This window comes from Sarcophilus harrisii, chromosome 1 (assembly GCF_902635505.1).
Source record: "Sarcophilus harrisii chromosome 1, mSarHar1.11, whole genome shotgun sequence".
Taxonomy (NCBI): Eukaryota; Metazoa; Chordata; class Mammalia; order Dasyuromorphia; family Dasyuridae; genus Sarcophilus; species Sarcophilus harrisii.
Genome location: NC_045426.1, coordinates 559,973,344 through 559,989,465, shown reverse-complemented (window position 1 = coordinate 559,989,465; position 16,122 = coordinate 559,973,344). Strand labels below are relative to the sequence as shown.

Here is a 16,122-nt window from a genome sequence, read left to right as displayed (position 1 = left end):
CTGACGAAGCTAATGGACTCTTTGGAGTAATAGATTTAAATGTGTAAAATAGAATACATAGGATTACAAAGTAATTGATCATGTTAGAATTTTTTTGTTTGTTTTTGCTGTGACAAGTGGGGTTAGGTGATTTGCCCAAGGTCACACAGCTAGAAAGTGTTAAGTGTCTGAGATCAAATTTGAAATCAGATCTTCCTGACTTTAGGGCTCGTACTCTATCCACTGTACCATCTAGCTGCCCCAATTAAAATATTTTTTAAACCCAAATTCACAAACCCTGAAAATCTCTACTTTAGTCTATAGGCTCTCTTGAAGCTTCTTTGTTGTAATTCTAGTAGGAGATAGAACAAGAATGCTAATATATACTTCTTGTCCCATTTAATTTTAATTTCCTTGGCCAAGTCACTATACTTTTAAAGTATTTTGTTCCATGTAACTTGGAGATTAAGATTATTTGGGTTGGGAATAGCTGTTAAAATATTCTTAAATTTAATTTAATTTTAAAATTCTTTAATTTTCTTAGTTTGTGATAATGATCCAGTTCAAAGAAGGATTAGTGATTGAGTTCTCCAAGATATTTTCAAGTCTCTATTTGATGGAGATTTGTTATTTTTTAATTCATGAAAGATAGCAAGCTTCTGATATATAGTGATAGTAATTACCAATTCATGTCTTATTTGGCATTTTGCAGCGGCTAAACTTTATAATCTTCAATGATAATTATGGTGATGATGTCTTCAAAAGCCCTTTTCAACTCTGATGTTTTGTGGACCTGAGTTTTAACCAGTGGTTCAAGTTTCAGATAATTTCCCCAAAAGACAATTTTGCAGAAAACTCACACAAAACCTCACATACAGGGTCAGAAGAAACTGACATTCTCAAGGTATCCTTAAAGAACTTTGGAATTGATTGTGAGACATGGGACACACTGGCACCCAATATGGGATATCCTCAGCAGAGAAAGTGCTGTTCTCTATGAGTAAAGCAGAACTACAGTAATTCAAAAAATGAAATATGTACAGAGACATCTCCTATCCAAACATCCATATGAACTACTGGTGCTCATCCTAGTCTTCTGAATTAGTGTTGGTCTGATCAGCCACAGCAGGACACACCTTGACCTTTATACCTTGAATCTTGTTGGGGGAGAAAAATCAGAATAAAAGGGAAAAACCATGAGGGGAAAAAATACACAAGAAAAAAAAGTAAATGTAGCATGTGTTGATTTATGTTCAGTCTGCATAGCTCTCTCTCTGGATATGGATGGCATTTTTTATCCAAAGTTTATTGGGATTGCCTTGGATCACTGAATCACTGAGAAGAACCAAGTCTGTCGTAGCTGATCATGGCACAATCTTACTGTTGTTGTGTACAATGTTTACCTGCTTCAGGTTGTTTCTCTTAGCATCAGTTCATATAAATTTTTCCAGGCTTTTCTAAAATCAGACTGTTTTCTATTTTGGCTCTTCCTGGATTAAGTAACAGTGCCATATTTGTGTCATAGAAGGAATTTGGCAGGATCCTTTATCTAGTTTTCCAAATAGTGTACTTAGTATTGTAATTATTTGTTCTTTAAATGTTTGGTAAAATTCACTTGTAAATCCATCTGCCCCTGGAAATTTTTCTTAAGGAGTTCATTGATGGCTTGTTCAATTTCTTTTTCTAAAATGGGGCTATTCAATTTATTTCCTCTGATGTTAATCTGGGCAATTTATATTTTTGTAAATATGCATCCATTTCAATTAGATTGTCAGATTTCCTGGCATACAGTTGGGCAAAATAACTCCTAATTATTGCTTTAATTTTTTTTCATTGGTGTAAGTTCATCCTTTTCATTTTGATGCAGGAAATTTGTTTTTTTTTCTTTCCTTTTTTAATCAAATTAACCACAGGTTTATCTATTTTAATCACATTAATCATATTTTTTTCATAAAACCAACTCAGTTTTGTTAATTAGTACAATAGTTTTCTTGGTTTCAATTTTATTAATCTTTGAGTTTCAGAATTTCTAATTTAGTATTTAAATAGGGGTTTTTAATTTGTTCTTTTCCTAGCCTTTTTAGTTGCATGCTTATTTGCATGTTCCTCTTTCTTCATATATTTATATATATATTCCATATAATTATTTATATTATATATATATATATATAATTATTATCCATATAATTATTTAGAAATATAAAAATTTCACCTAAGAACTGTTTTGGCTGTAACCTGTAGGTTTTGATATATTGTCTTATTATTGTCATTCTCTTGGATGAAATTATTGATTGTTTCTATGATTTGCTGTTTGACCCCCTCATTCTTTAGAATTAGATTATTTAATTGCCAATTGGTTTTTAGTCTATCTTTCCCTGGTCCTTACTGAACATAATTTTTACTGCATAATGGTCTGAAAATGAATCATTTACTATTTCTACCTTTCTACATTTCATTATGAGGTTTTTATGCCCTAACACAAAGTCAGCTTTTGTATAAGTGCCATGTACTACTGAGAAAAAGGTGCATTTGTTTCTATCCCTATTCAATTTTCTCCAGAGCTATCATATCTAAGTTTTCTAAATTTCTATTAACCTCCCTAGTTTCTTTCTCATTTATTTTAGAGTTAGGTTTATCTAATTCTGAGAGAGGAAAGGGGCGGTCCCCCCACTAGTATAGTTTTGCTATTTCTTCCTGTAATTGGCTTAATTTCTCAAGAATTTGGGTGCTGCACCACTTGGTTGCATATACATTTAGTATTAATACTACTTCATTGTCTATGGCACCTTTTAAAAAGAAGTAATTTAACTTCTTTATCTTTTTAAATTAGATCTATTTTTACTTTTGCTTTATCTGAGATCAGAATTGCTACCACTGCTTTTTTGTTGTTGTTGTTTCAACTGAAGCATAATAAATTCTGCTCCAACCTTTACCCTTACTCTATATCTTTCTCTGTTTCAAATATGTTTCTTATAAACAACATATTGTATGATTCTGTTTTTTAATCTATTCAGCTATCTGCTTCTGTTTTATGAAAGGTCATCCCATTCATCTTCATAGTTATGATTACCAGCGACATATTTCCCTCCATCCTGTTTTTCTCCTTTATATACTTTTGTTCTTTTTTTCCACTGTCCCTCTTTAGTAGTGTTTTGTTTCTGACCCACCATGCCCTCAATCTGCCCTCACTTATATCATCCCTCCTCCCTTATCTTACCCCTGTCTCCTAGTTTTTCTGCCCTTTCTACTATTCTGCCCTTCCCTTTTCTTTTTTCTTTCTTCTCCTACTTCCTTATAGGTAAGATAAATTCCTATATCCAACTGACTGAGTTATTCCCTCTTTGAGTCAAAATTGATGAGATAAAGCTTCAGACAAAGCTCATCTCCTTCCATTCTTTCCCTCTATTATAATAGATCTTTGGTATCTCTTCATGTGATCTAATTTATCCCATTTTACCTTCTCTTTCCTCTTCTCCCAGGACAAACCTTTTCCTATCACTTAATGTCTTTTTATTTAATATCACATCAGAGTCAATTTTTACCCACACTCTTTGTCTATATATGCCCCCTCTAATTGCCCTAATAAAAGATATAATTCTCAAGACTTAAAAGCATCATTTTTCTATCTAGAGATTTAAACAGATTAATCTTTAAATCATATATTTTTTCTTTCCTATTTATCTTTCTATGCTTCTCTTGAGTCCTGTGATGGAAGATCAAATATTCTGTTTAGTTCTGTTGTTTTTTTTTTTTCCAAAAGAAATGATTGAAAGTCCAAGGGCTTCAAATACTTTATTGTAGAAGCTGCCAGATCCTGGGTAATCCTGACTGTGGTTCCTGGATACTGGAATTACTTTTTTTTCCCCTGGCAGCTTATAGTATTTTTTCCCTTGAGATTATAACAGTGGAGTTTTGTAACAATGTGTTTTTTGGGGGGAGGGTTCCTTGTGGGATCTCTTTCTGGCAGTGATCAATGGATTTTTTTCCCTGAGACAATTAGGGTTAAGTGACTTGCCCAGGGTCACACAGCTAGGAAGTGTTAAGTGTGTGAGATCACATTTGAACTCAAGTCCTTTTGACTTCAGGGTTAGTGCTCTATCCATTACCCCATCTAGCTGCCCCATGGATTCTTTCAATGACTAATTCCCTCTCTAGTTCTAGTACAACAGGACAGTTTTCCTTGATGATCTCTTGAAGAATTAATTCTATCCAGGCTCTTTTTTTTTTGGTCATGACCTTCAGGTAGACTGATAATTTTAAAATTGTCTCTCCCACATTTACTTTCCAAGTCAGCCATTTTCCCAATGAGGTATTTTACATTTTCTTCCATCTATTCATTCTTTTTAATTAGTTTGACTAATTCTTAATGTCTCATAGAGTCATTAACTTCCATTTGACTGGTTCTAGTTTTTAATGTATGATTTTTCTTCAATTAGCTTTTGTTTTTATTTATTTAATTAATTCTACTTTTCAAGGCATTTTCCTCAGTGGATTTCTTATTTGGCAAATTATGTTTTTTAAGAAATTGGTTTTGATTTTTTTGCATTTGGCCAATAATATTTTTTAAAGAATTGTTTTTTTCAGTCAATTTTTGTTATTCCTTGAAGCATTGACTCTCTCTTGAATACTTTTTGTTTCTTTTTGCAATCTTCTATCTCCCTTATTTGTCTTTTAAAATCCTTTATGAGCAGTTCCAAGAAGGCTCTTTGGGCTTGAGACTAATTCATATCACTCTTTGAGATTTCCCCTGTGGACATTTTATCCTCATCTGTATTGGTGTTTTGGTCTTTCCTGTCACCATAGTAACTTTCTATACTTAAGGTTCTTTTCTCTTTCTTGCTCATTTTCTCTCTTCCATTTTTTCTATTTGTAACTTTTCAGGTTGAACTGTGTTCTAGGATACAGGGGGGTGCTGTTCCAAGCTTCTTGTGCCACTCTGAGCCTTGACTTTGAATACAAGGGTCCCTTGTGTTTAATGTCTTGCTCACAGCAGGGGAGTAACCCTATCTGCTCTCTCCAGGCAACAGCCTAGTCTTCCTGGGCTGACAATTTGCCTTCTGAGCTGGGACTGGAAACTGCCCCACTGATCTGCTTTGCTACTGTGCCAGGACTGAGGGTTTCAGTTGCTGATCTGCTGTGATAAAGATCCTCTCACTGTTTTTCCCAGACACCATCTGAGCTGGACAAAACTGCCCCACTGATCTGCTTTGCTACTGAGCTAGGACTGAGGGTTTCAGTTGCTGATCTACTGTGATAAAGATCCTCTCACTGTTTTTCCCAGACACCATCTGAGCTGGACTAAAAACCCTTTTACCCCAAAGACTGATCTTTCTTGAATCCTTTTAATCTATCTTGAGCTGGAAAGTCATTTCATTTCGTAGGACTTTGTTCAGAGGCTTGCTTTCATATGGTTTTCAAGGGAAACAGGGAAAGCTCAAGTAGCTTTCTGGCTTCACTCTGCCATCTTGGCTCCGCCCCTGGAATTTCCATATTAATGCTTTATTGTTATCTCAGTAAAGTATTCTTACAAAGATTCAGCACCATTCAATACACTTACATGCTTATAATGAAGAACAATGATATCCAATATTGTCTAGAAGCAGACCAGAACCAGCTTATCATAAGCATCAGTAGCAGTGGACATATTTTTGAAAATATATATTTTGCCACTGATCAAAACCACATATTTGATCAACTATATATAAACATTTGGTATTTGGTTTGTTGAACTTCTGTAATTATCACCCCAGCTAATGATTCTATATATTTTGAAACCTAGGGTTCTCTTTGTAAATTGGTCAAAGACCAAGAGTGAATCATCTTAAGCCCAAGGGATAGTTACCATTTATATATAATGAGCTGGAGGAAGAGGTGAAAGAATAAGCAGATCTCTGGATAGTCAGTTAAATATCCTAGGTTTTATTCCCTGTTCTATCATTAATATTGCTGGTTGCCACAATCTCATTCCTTCCTGAGATATACTGAATAACCAGGCAGGAAGAAAGTAAAGATTGCTAGGTCACTATAATGTAAATTATGAATTATCTCAAATTGTCTCATATGTTCAAATTTTTGTTATTCAGTATTATAAGGGTAATTATTTCCAATCCAGTGGAAATATGCAGTGTGAAGTCAAATATTGTAATCATTTCATAGGATTCATTATTTGCACTAATTGGGTCCTAACTATGCGTACAATTCTAAACACTGAATGCCAAATCCCTGCAGATTATATCTATTTAAGATCCTGATCTCTCATTATAGCAACTCCCTCTCCTCCCCTGAGAGTGTTATTTAGTAGAAGCCCTTTTCACCACTAAATCGAGAATTCCTCTTTTCTTTTTTTCTGTTTCAATCCCTTTCTTTGGCACCTCACCCATTCTTCCCTAAATTTATATTTTCCTTTCATTTATTTGATTAGGGTCCATCACATTCTTCTCTAAATTCTTCCTGCACTTTCCCTTTTCATTCTGCATTATTGTCCCATAACAATCATTGACTCACCTGTAGTCTTAATAATATGATGTTGAGCCCATGATGTTTCAGGATTGTTCTCCATCATGACTTTTTTTTTTAAATTTTGTTTTAATTTGTATCTCCTTCTGTACTTTTAGAAAGGAATCTTCTAATGGTCCCTTGCTGTTATTTTGCTGTTTTTCCTGTTTTTTTTTTTAATCCCATGAGTGTCTTTCTCTTTTTATTCCACCTCCTTTTCTCTGGAATAATTTATTTCATTCTTGTGCTTTTTTTGGTAACTGTGTTTATTTATCCTTTCTGTATTTTCATTATCTGGGATATTTGCAGAACAGATAATCTGCTCATGTCTTCTTTTTTCAAAAGAATACTTAAAATACGTCTCTTTTATTAAATGTCCATCTCTTTTTGACTGATGATTTCAGGTTGTGTCATCTTGGGTTGCATCATGAACACCTTTGTTCTTTGGAACATAATTCCATTCCCTTCTGAGGTTTCTAATGGGGCAAGAATAGTCTTGGGTTATTTAAATTTATTTTGTCTTTTAAAATTTCTATACTGGTTAATAGAATTTGTTGTTTTTCATTAGAATTATTCATTTTAACTTCTATGCATCTTGCAGTTTACAGCACAGGTTTCTTTGTTCTTTGTTTTTTGTTTTGTTTTCCTCCTAAAGGCAATTTGCAGATTCTTTTGATTGATACTGTTTTCTGTATCCAAAAGTTCTAAGAAGTTTTCTTGTATTATTTCTTGCACTATAGTATTCAATATTTTTTAAACTTTTCATGTTCTTTGGAAGAGTCATGATCCTAAAATTGTCTCTTCAAACCCATCTCTTTGAAATGAATATATTTTGCTTATCTAGAGATCATGTGTTCTCTTAGTGTTATTGTTTTTTCTTCTCGTCTTCACATCTACATATTTTTATTCAATCTATTGTTTCCTCTTTTATTTCCATGGAAAGACTTACTACAACTATTCATGTTGTTCTATTCAGCAAATTATTTCTGTTGTACAAATCTTAAATTCTACTTTCTTGATGTTTATTTTTCTTGAACCATTTGAGAATATCCTAATGTAGTCTCTTAAGGATCTACAAGATTTACATGGTTCTTGCCTCATCAGATAATTGGTATAATTTCCTTTAACTTAACGATATTTATGCAGAGTTACTTAGATATCCTAGTGACCTTTTATTTATTTATTTTTGTTTTAATATCTTCTCTGTTGAGATATAGATAAATGTCTACTTGTGATCAAAGTTTTTAGATGAGTTATCTCTGGTAATTTCAATGTTTCTTCCTTCTCCTTTGTTGGCAAGTATCTTAAGAGCTAGACTTCAAACACTGTCTTTTTCTCATCCTGAGAAATTTGCATTCTATCTGCCTCAGTCCCTTTCCCAAGTGACCTCTTGGTACAGATAGAACTGGCTATAGCTGGATGCCAGTTTCCTTCCTTCAGATCTCGTAGAACTTACACACATGTTGGCCTTCTGCCATAGCTCCCTCTCTTCACTGAGTATTGTCATAAAAGTGTTCTAAAGGATCGGGCAGGACACTTTTCTGTTTCTTTATACCTCTGTCTTCTCTACAGGAAACTGAGAGTGGACAAAGTTGACATTTGTGCTCATTCTCACAGAATGGCGAGGTGAGGGCAGGGGCAAGTTATTCTGGCAGAAACTTCAACAGCAGCAAGGAAATTGCTGAGTGGATGTCAAATTACCAGCCCATGGACCAGGCGATGCTGCACAGCCAAAGCATCTGGGCTCATAGATGCTGAGTGAGTACATTATGGATTAGGGAACTATCCTTCTCTGCTATTAGTTCATTACATTGTTAGCTCATCAGATTTACCTATGGAGACAGATGCAATTACTTTATTTCTTATAAGTAATTCTTATTTGTGGGATTTGTGAGAGTTCAGAAGAATAAAAAAAAAAGTCTAATGGTTACCTTTGAACCTAGATCTAAACCTAGAAAATCTATGAGTGGGAATATAGCCCAAAATATCCCAACCCTTTCCAAAGTCACCCTGAATAAGATCACTGCCCACCTGCCCTGACTTCCTCCACCAGCATCTCTAATCCCATCCAGTTACATTTTTTTAAGTGCCTACTATCATTTCAGGTTCTGTGCTAAGCACTGGGGAATACAATTAATAATAAACTCAAAGAGGTTACAATTAAAGGGGGAGAAACATATAAAAAGAGGCAGGAAAGTGTGGGAGGGTTTGGGGGAGGAGAGGCACCAAGGGCTACGTGGCATGGGGCAACTTGTTTTGTGTAATTGAAACCAGGCAGGATTACAGAGGTAAATTAGGAGTGAGCTGAGTCCAGTTAATGTCCTTTATAAAGGAACATTGGGAGGAGATTTGATATTCTGACCTCCAATCCTAATCAGAGTCTGAGGGAAGTGGTCTTATAACCACTTGAGTTAAAAATCAAGGGGTGATGATGAGTTTAGAAGTGATTGGTGTATGTTGGGAGGGACATCTTGTTCCATGGATTTGAAAGCAGGCAGGGCAGGAGATTCAGGTAGAAGCATACTTGTACTCAACCTAGTTATTTCTATTATCACCCTTTGAAGATTGAGCTTCACTGTTTATCTGAAACACATTATTACTACCATCACTTTACTCTTTCTCTCACTGTCCCTTTCCTAATTAATTCCTAGCCACAAAGAAAAAAACCCATTTCTCCACTCCCTTTTCCTGTCTTATCATTCCTATTCTCATCAACCCTACCTTACTCATGACTCAGTGCAACTCTGTTCATTCCTTCCAATAAACACTCTGGAATTTCCATTCAATAGTGAACAAAATATCTTCAGTTTGAACCTCTTTCTCTCACATTCCTTCCATCTATTTTCCTTTACTGAGATCTAGCTTTCTTCTGATGACACTGCATTTCCAATTATTTTCTCTGGCATTAACTGTACCTTTTTAAATATCTTCTGTTCTCTCCACTGTCATTTGCAGACTCTACTTTTCCCCCTTTCCTCAGCAACCTTTCTGTTTTTGAAATATGCTCAGTCAATGTTTACCCTGTGAGGTATGTACTCTTCAAGTAAATATAGATGTTTACATGGGATATCTATGTCTAGACAAGAGGTTAAAGGAAAGGTACAGATAGATGTTTCTGAAATATTATCCATCCCTTTCCAATTCTATCTTGAAGGAAGCAGGAGAAGGAGCCATGAATTTGGTTGATCTGTTCTCTTAGAAAGAGAAAGGTACTAACTGGACTAGAATTGTATCTATTTACCTCCCTAAATATTATTGATCTAAAAGCATTAATTTTAGCTTTTAAAGTCACTAATTGCCCTGGTCACTATCTCTTAAAGGAGAAAGGAGCCCCAAACTTATTTTTACCATTTGTTACCCTGGTTACATAAAAGACCATCCTTGAAATTAACAAGTATCGTACAGATTAGAATATACCAAAAAATACACACAAAGTAAAATGGAATTTCTCTCTCTAGTTCTTCTTGCTGGATTTTGTTGGCAATATATAAAAATACTAATGATTTATGTGGGCTTATTTTGTATCCTGCAACTTTGTTGAAATTATTATTTCAAGTAGATTTTTAGTTGATTTTTCTATAATTCTCAAAGTATACCATCATATCATCTGCAAAGAGCTATAATTTTGTTTCCTCATTGTTTATTCCAATTTCTTCAATTTCTTTTTCTTCTCTTCTATAATTAACATTTCTGGTATGATATTGAATAAGAGAGGTGATAATGGGCATCTTTTTATCTCTTATCTTATTGGGAGACTTCTAGCTTATTCCCATTACAGATAATGCTTGTTGATGGTTTTAGACAAATATTATTTATCATTTTAAGAAAAGTTCCTTTTATTCCTATACTCTCTGGTATTTTTTTAAAAAATTTTTAAATTTTTAAAAAAATTTAAAAACACTCTATGGTGTTTTTAATAGGAATTGGTGTTATATTTTGTCAAAGTTTTTTTCCTATATCTATTGAAATAATTATATGATTTCTGTTAGTTTTCTTATTGATATTGTAAATTATGCTGGTAGTTTTCTTAATGTTTAACCAATTCTATATTCCTGGTATAAATACTATTTGGTCATAGCGTATGATTCTTGTGATATAGTGTTATGATCTCTTTGCTAGTGTTTTATTTAAAATTTTTGGATGAGTATTCATCAGGAAAAGTGATCTATAATTTTCTTTCTCTGTTTTGGCTCTTCCTGATTTAGTTATCAACACCATAGTTGTATCATAAAAGGAATTGGTAGGACTCTCTTTGCCCATTTTCAAAATTGTTTATAAAGTATTAGAGTTAATTGGTTTTTTTAATGTTTGGTAAAATTTGTTTGTGAATCTAGCAAAACTATCTAGCTCTGGAGATTTTTTTCTTAGGAAGATCAGGATGGCTTGTTCAATTTCTTTTTCTAAGATAAGGTTACTCTATTTTTTCTTTTTTTAAATCTGGATAATTAATTTTTGGTAGAAATTTATTTATTTCATTTAGATTGTCAAATTTATTGGCATAAAATTGGGCCAAATTTATTGGTATGTAATTGGGCAAAATAGCTCCTAGAATGGTTTTAATTTCTTCTTCACTTTAATTTTTGAAAGTGGTAATTTATAAATTCTAGTAAATCCTCCTTGCCTTTTCTTTTTTAAATAAAAAACGAATGAGTTATCTACTTTTTTCCATAAAAACAGCTTCTGGTTTTATTAGTCCAATTGTTTTCTTTCAATTTTATTAATCTCTCCTCTGATTTTTAGGATTTTCAATTTGATGTTTAATTGTGAATCTTTAATTTGTTCTTTTTATAGTTTTTTTCTTTAGTTACATTAAAACATTCAATACCTTCATCCTTCAGTACTTTCTTAAACCTTTACTTTTGCTCTGACTTCATTCTTCCCCTTCTGGAATCTCAATCCATTCCTAAGTCACTTCAACTTCACCCTTTCCTCTGCTCTTGAATTCAGTGATCCTTGTTCTTTTGCTACATGTCTCTTCCCAAAGCTCAGCTCTGGATTACTTCAATCATTTATCTCAGCTGGTCCTTCTTACAAGCTGCTGAATGCAGTTGGAAGAAGTTTTATGATTATACTAAATACATTAGAAATACATGCTGTCCAACCTCTCAACTATACACAACAGTAAGGCAGTTTTTTTTCTTAATTTCTTTTCAATTGATTCTCTATCTCACTTTCCAAAGAAGCTATATCAAACCTTCTCTTCCCTCCTCAAGCCTCCCTTACCCTCTTCATGCAGTTGAGGACCTTGCTTCTTTACTGAGAAAAATTAGGGCCATAAGTTTTGTCCTCTCTTTTATCTTCATCTCAAAACATCTTGATGTCATACTCTATTTCTTACTCTTTTTCTATTTCTTACTCTATTTCTTACTCTTACTCTATTTCCCCACATCTGAAAAAATAGTTCTCACCATATCTCATTCTCTCTTTTTTGGGAGACAATTTGGAGTTAAATGATTTACCTAGGGTCACACAGCTAGTAAGTATTAAGTGTCTGAGGCTGATTTTGAATTCAGGTCAGTCCTCCTAACTTCAGGACCATTGCTTTATCCACTGCACTGGTAGCTGCCCCAATCTCATCCTCTCTTGAAGAACATATCTTCTTTAACAGATTGCATTCCCTAACCATAATCCATCCTTAAATTTTCCATCTCTCTCCTATCATCTGGCTCCTTTTCTACTGCCTTTGACCATTCCCAAATCTCCTCCATCCTAAAAATAAATATTTTATTAGATATTACTGTCCCCTCAAGTTAATGTCCTTATATCTTTCTTGTCTATCTTAGCCAAACTCTCTAAGAAAACTCTCTACATTTAATTGCCATCACTTCTTCTCTCTGTCACTCCTTAGTCCTTTGCTATTTCATTTTCATCCTCATCATTCAATTGAAATCTTCTCTTCTACTAATGACTTATCTTTTAATTACCAAATCTGAAGATCTTCAATTCTCATGCTTTTAACTACCTTCTTTTCCTGGATACTACCTTCCCTCTGGGTTTTTATAATATTACTTTCTTCTTCTATTCTGTCTCAGTTTTCAACTTCTCAGCTTTTTTTTGCTGCCTCAACACCTCTGTCTCTGTAACAGGATCTCAGGATCATAAACTTGCATTATTTTGGATTGTTTATTCCCTCCACCTCACATATTCAATCAGTTGCCAAATCTTGCCATTTCTGCTTTTAAAACACCTTTTTATACAACTCACTCATTCTTTCCACTCATAGTTATCATCTTTGTTCAGGTCCTTATCACCTCTTACCTACATGATTTCAGTAGCTTCCTATCTGGTCTCTCTACTTCAAAATCTAACTATTTTAATCTGGCTTAAACACTGCCACAAGAGTAATTTTTCTTAAGAGAACACTGATCAAATTATTTCCCCTATTTAGTCAATTCCAGTATCTTCCTATTCTGTTTTAAATAACTTACAAACTCTTCTGTTTAGTTTCAGAGCCCCATTCTACTTTTCATCCTCACTGGACATTATTACCTCTATAGCACTCCATGACCCAGAACATCTGATCTTCCCTCTGCTCCTCACAAATAATCCTTCATTTCTCTTCTTAGTGTGCCTTTGACCTAGCCATCCAACAACTCTGGAATGTCTCCATCCTTATTTCTACCTCAGAGTTCTTCTCTTCCTTTAAGACTCAGCATAAAAATAACTATATAATAAGTCTACATATATTGGATTTAACATATATTTTAACCTATGTAACATGTATTGATTACCTGTCATCTAGGGGAGGGAGGGATGGGAAAGGAGGGGAAAATTTGGAACATAAGGTGTTGCAAGGGTCAATGTTGAAAAATTACCCATGCATATGTTTTATAAATAAAAAGCTTTATTAAAAATAATTGCTAAAACAAAAAGATTCAGCATAAATGCCATCTTCTGCATGAAACCTTTCCCCATGCCCCCAACAGCCAATATCCCCCTTCCCAAACTACTGTATTTAATTACTTAGTATAGGTATGTATGTATATACATATATGTATATATATAAATATGCACAAATATATCCGTATTTACATTCATTTATTCACTTGATATTGGTGTTGAGTATATTTATATACTCACTTTTTATCCTCAGTTTAAGAAGTTTTGATCTACAGAGAAATGCAAATTAAGACAACTCTGAGATACCACTACACAACTGTCAGACTGGCTAGAATGACAGGGAAAGATAATACAGAATGTTGGAGGGGATGTGAGAAAACAGGGACACTGATAGATACGTTGTTGGTGGAATTATGAATACATCCAGCCATTCTGGAGAGCAATTTGGAACTATGCCCAAAAAGTTATCAGGCTGTGCATACCCTTTGACCCAGCAATGTTACTACTGGGCTTATACCCCAAAGAGATCTTAAAGAAGGGAAAGGGACCCACATGTGCAAAAATGTTTGTGGCAGGTCTCTTTGTAGTGGCCAGAAACTGGAAACTCTGTAGATTCTCAATTGGAGAATTGGCTGAATACATTATAGTATATGAATGCTATAGAATATTATTGTTCTATAAGAAATGAGCAGCAGGATGATTTCAGAGAGGCCTGGAGAGACTTACATGAACTAATGCTAAGTGAAATGTACAGAACCAAGAGATCATTGTCCACAGCAACATCAATATTATATGACGATCCATTCTGATGAATATGACTCTTTCCAACAATGAGATGATTGATGCCAGTTCCAATGATCTTGTGATGAGAGAGCCATCTATACCCAGAGAGAGAACTGTGGGAACTGAGTGTGGATCAGAACATAACATTCTCACTTTTTGTTGTTGTTCATTTGCATTTTGTTTTCTTATTCATTTACTTTCTTTTTTTGATCTGATTTTTTTATGCTGCAAGAGAACTGTATAAATATGTTTATACATATTGGATTTAACATATATTTTAATATGTTTAACATATATTGGATTGCTTGACATCAAGGAGAGGAAATGAGGGGAAGGAGGAGAAAATCTGAAACACAAAGCTATGCAAAGGTCAATGGTGTTAAATTACCCATGCATATGTTTTGAAAATAAAAATCTTTATTAAAAAAAAAGAAGTTTTTATCTCGACTATGTGGTGGAAAAAGGACTGGATCTAAGTTAGAAGTTATTTCAAATTGAAAATTCTTTCTTTACTCCCCTTTTTATACTTTGGGCAAGACACTTTACCCTTAGCCTTATTTTCTCATTTGTAAAAGGAGGTAACTGCATTAGATGCTTTCTATACTTTATGGACCCCGCTCTCTGCCTTTTATAGTGACAGATAATTAAATTAAATAATCTGGGCCAATCATTTCTGCTATGTAAAAGCTTCTTCACTTTTCACTTTCAGATAAGATACATTTTAACAATAGTTTTCTGGAGGCATTTCTCTTTCCTTCTAACCTCCCTCTCCCCCAGCCTCTCTCTCTGCTTCTTTCTCTAGCTCTCTTTTCCACCCTTTCCACCTCCTTCCTTTTCCTCTCTCCCTCCTCTGCCCCCAAACCTAAAGGATATCCCATAATTGTAGGAATTTCAGGCCAGATGGGATGGAAAAACTATCTATCATTCCTCTCTCTCTCTCTCCCTCTTCTCTTCTCTTCTTTTTCTTCTTCTCTTCTTCTTCTCCTCTCTTTTCCTCTCCTCTCCTCTCCTCTTCTCTCCTCTCCTCTCACTGGAACCCTCAAGCCTTGATTCTTAATTACACCACTTTCTTTATTTAACCATAGTCCTGACTTGCCCTTGATTTCAGAAAGAGGATCTTGACTGCTTACAGTTCTTCCTCACTCAGGAGACATTTCTTGACATCTCCTTAAAATAAAGGCTCTGGTGTCTGAGAGTTATACAGCAACCTTGAGGTTTGATTGAAGAATACAATTAGAATCCTTTGGGGTTCAAGTCACTGGCAAGTAAGCATCAAGCTACAGACACATTATTATCAATTGCACATCATCCTTCAACTATACACATTTTACTTTAGGATTCTGCAGGGATCTTTTTTTTTCTTTTCCATTTGACATTGTAGATAAGCATATGCTGATCAATCATATAAATGGCTCTCTGGAGGGGGAAAAATGAATCATTTTTAAAAAAGCTTTAGGTCAACCAGAAATAACTGGTTTTCTTTTCTCTCTCTACTTCTCTCTATCTCTGTCTCTCTGGCTCTGTCTCTCTCTTTCCTTACTACCTCTCTTCTGCTTGCTTCTCTGCTTACAATTTTTTTCTCTCCTCTTCTCCCCAGAATCCTTCAGGTAATCCATACACACTACAAAGTAATCCTGGAGCTCAGCAGCTGTGGTGTTCTGGAGAGGAAAAATCGCTATGTCAGACAAATCTTAGCTCACATCTGAGTGTGGGTTCACTAGGCATGGATCACTACTCCACCTAAACTGAATGACCTATTTGGGTTCAAGTAGCACAGGTGAGCAGACCTGATTCAGGTGAGACGGGGGAGAAGGGGAAGCAATCTGGAGCAATCAAAAGAACTACTGAATTAGGAGTCAGGAAGATTTAGCATTGTCACTAATTAGATATGTCTCTCTTTGGGAAATAAAAAAAAGTAATTTTAAGTCCCTGAGCCTCCATTTCCTCATTTGTAATATGATGGAAACTAGACCATATAATCTATTAAATTCTTTTCTAAAAATAAAGATTCTGTCAAAAAAGAAG

At 34.5% G+C, this 16,122-nt stretch overlaps 1 long non-coding RNA gene across 7 annotated transcripts in view; it reads left to right on the top strand.

Moving 5' to 3' along the window:
* LOC111719105 overlaps positions 1–16,122 on the top strand; it is a 126,510-nt gene that overhangs the window by 52,535 nt on the left and 57,853 nt on the right. For 6 of the 7 annotated variants that reach the window (XR_004231034.1, XR_004231035.1, XR_004231036.1 and 3 more), the window contains exons 2-3: positions 8,092–8,232; positions 15,695–15,874. This is a non-coding gene — a long non-coding RNA (uncharacterized LOC111719105). Of the gene's footprint in view, positions 1–8,046; positions 8,233–15,694; positions 15,875–16,122 lie in introns of all 7 variants that reach the window. The other variant, XR_004231031.1, reaches the window with a different exon arrangement.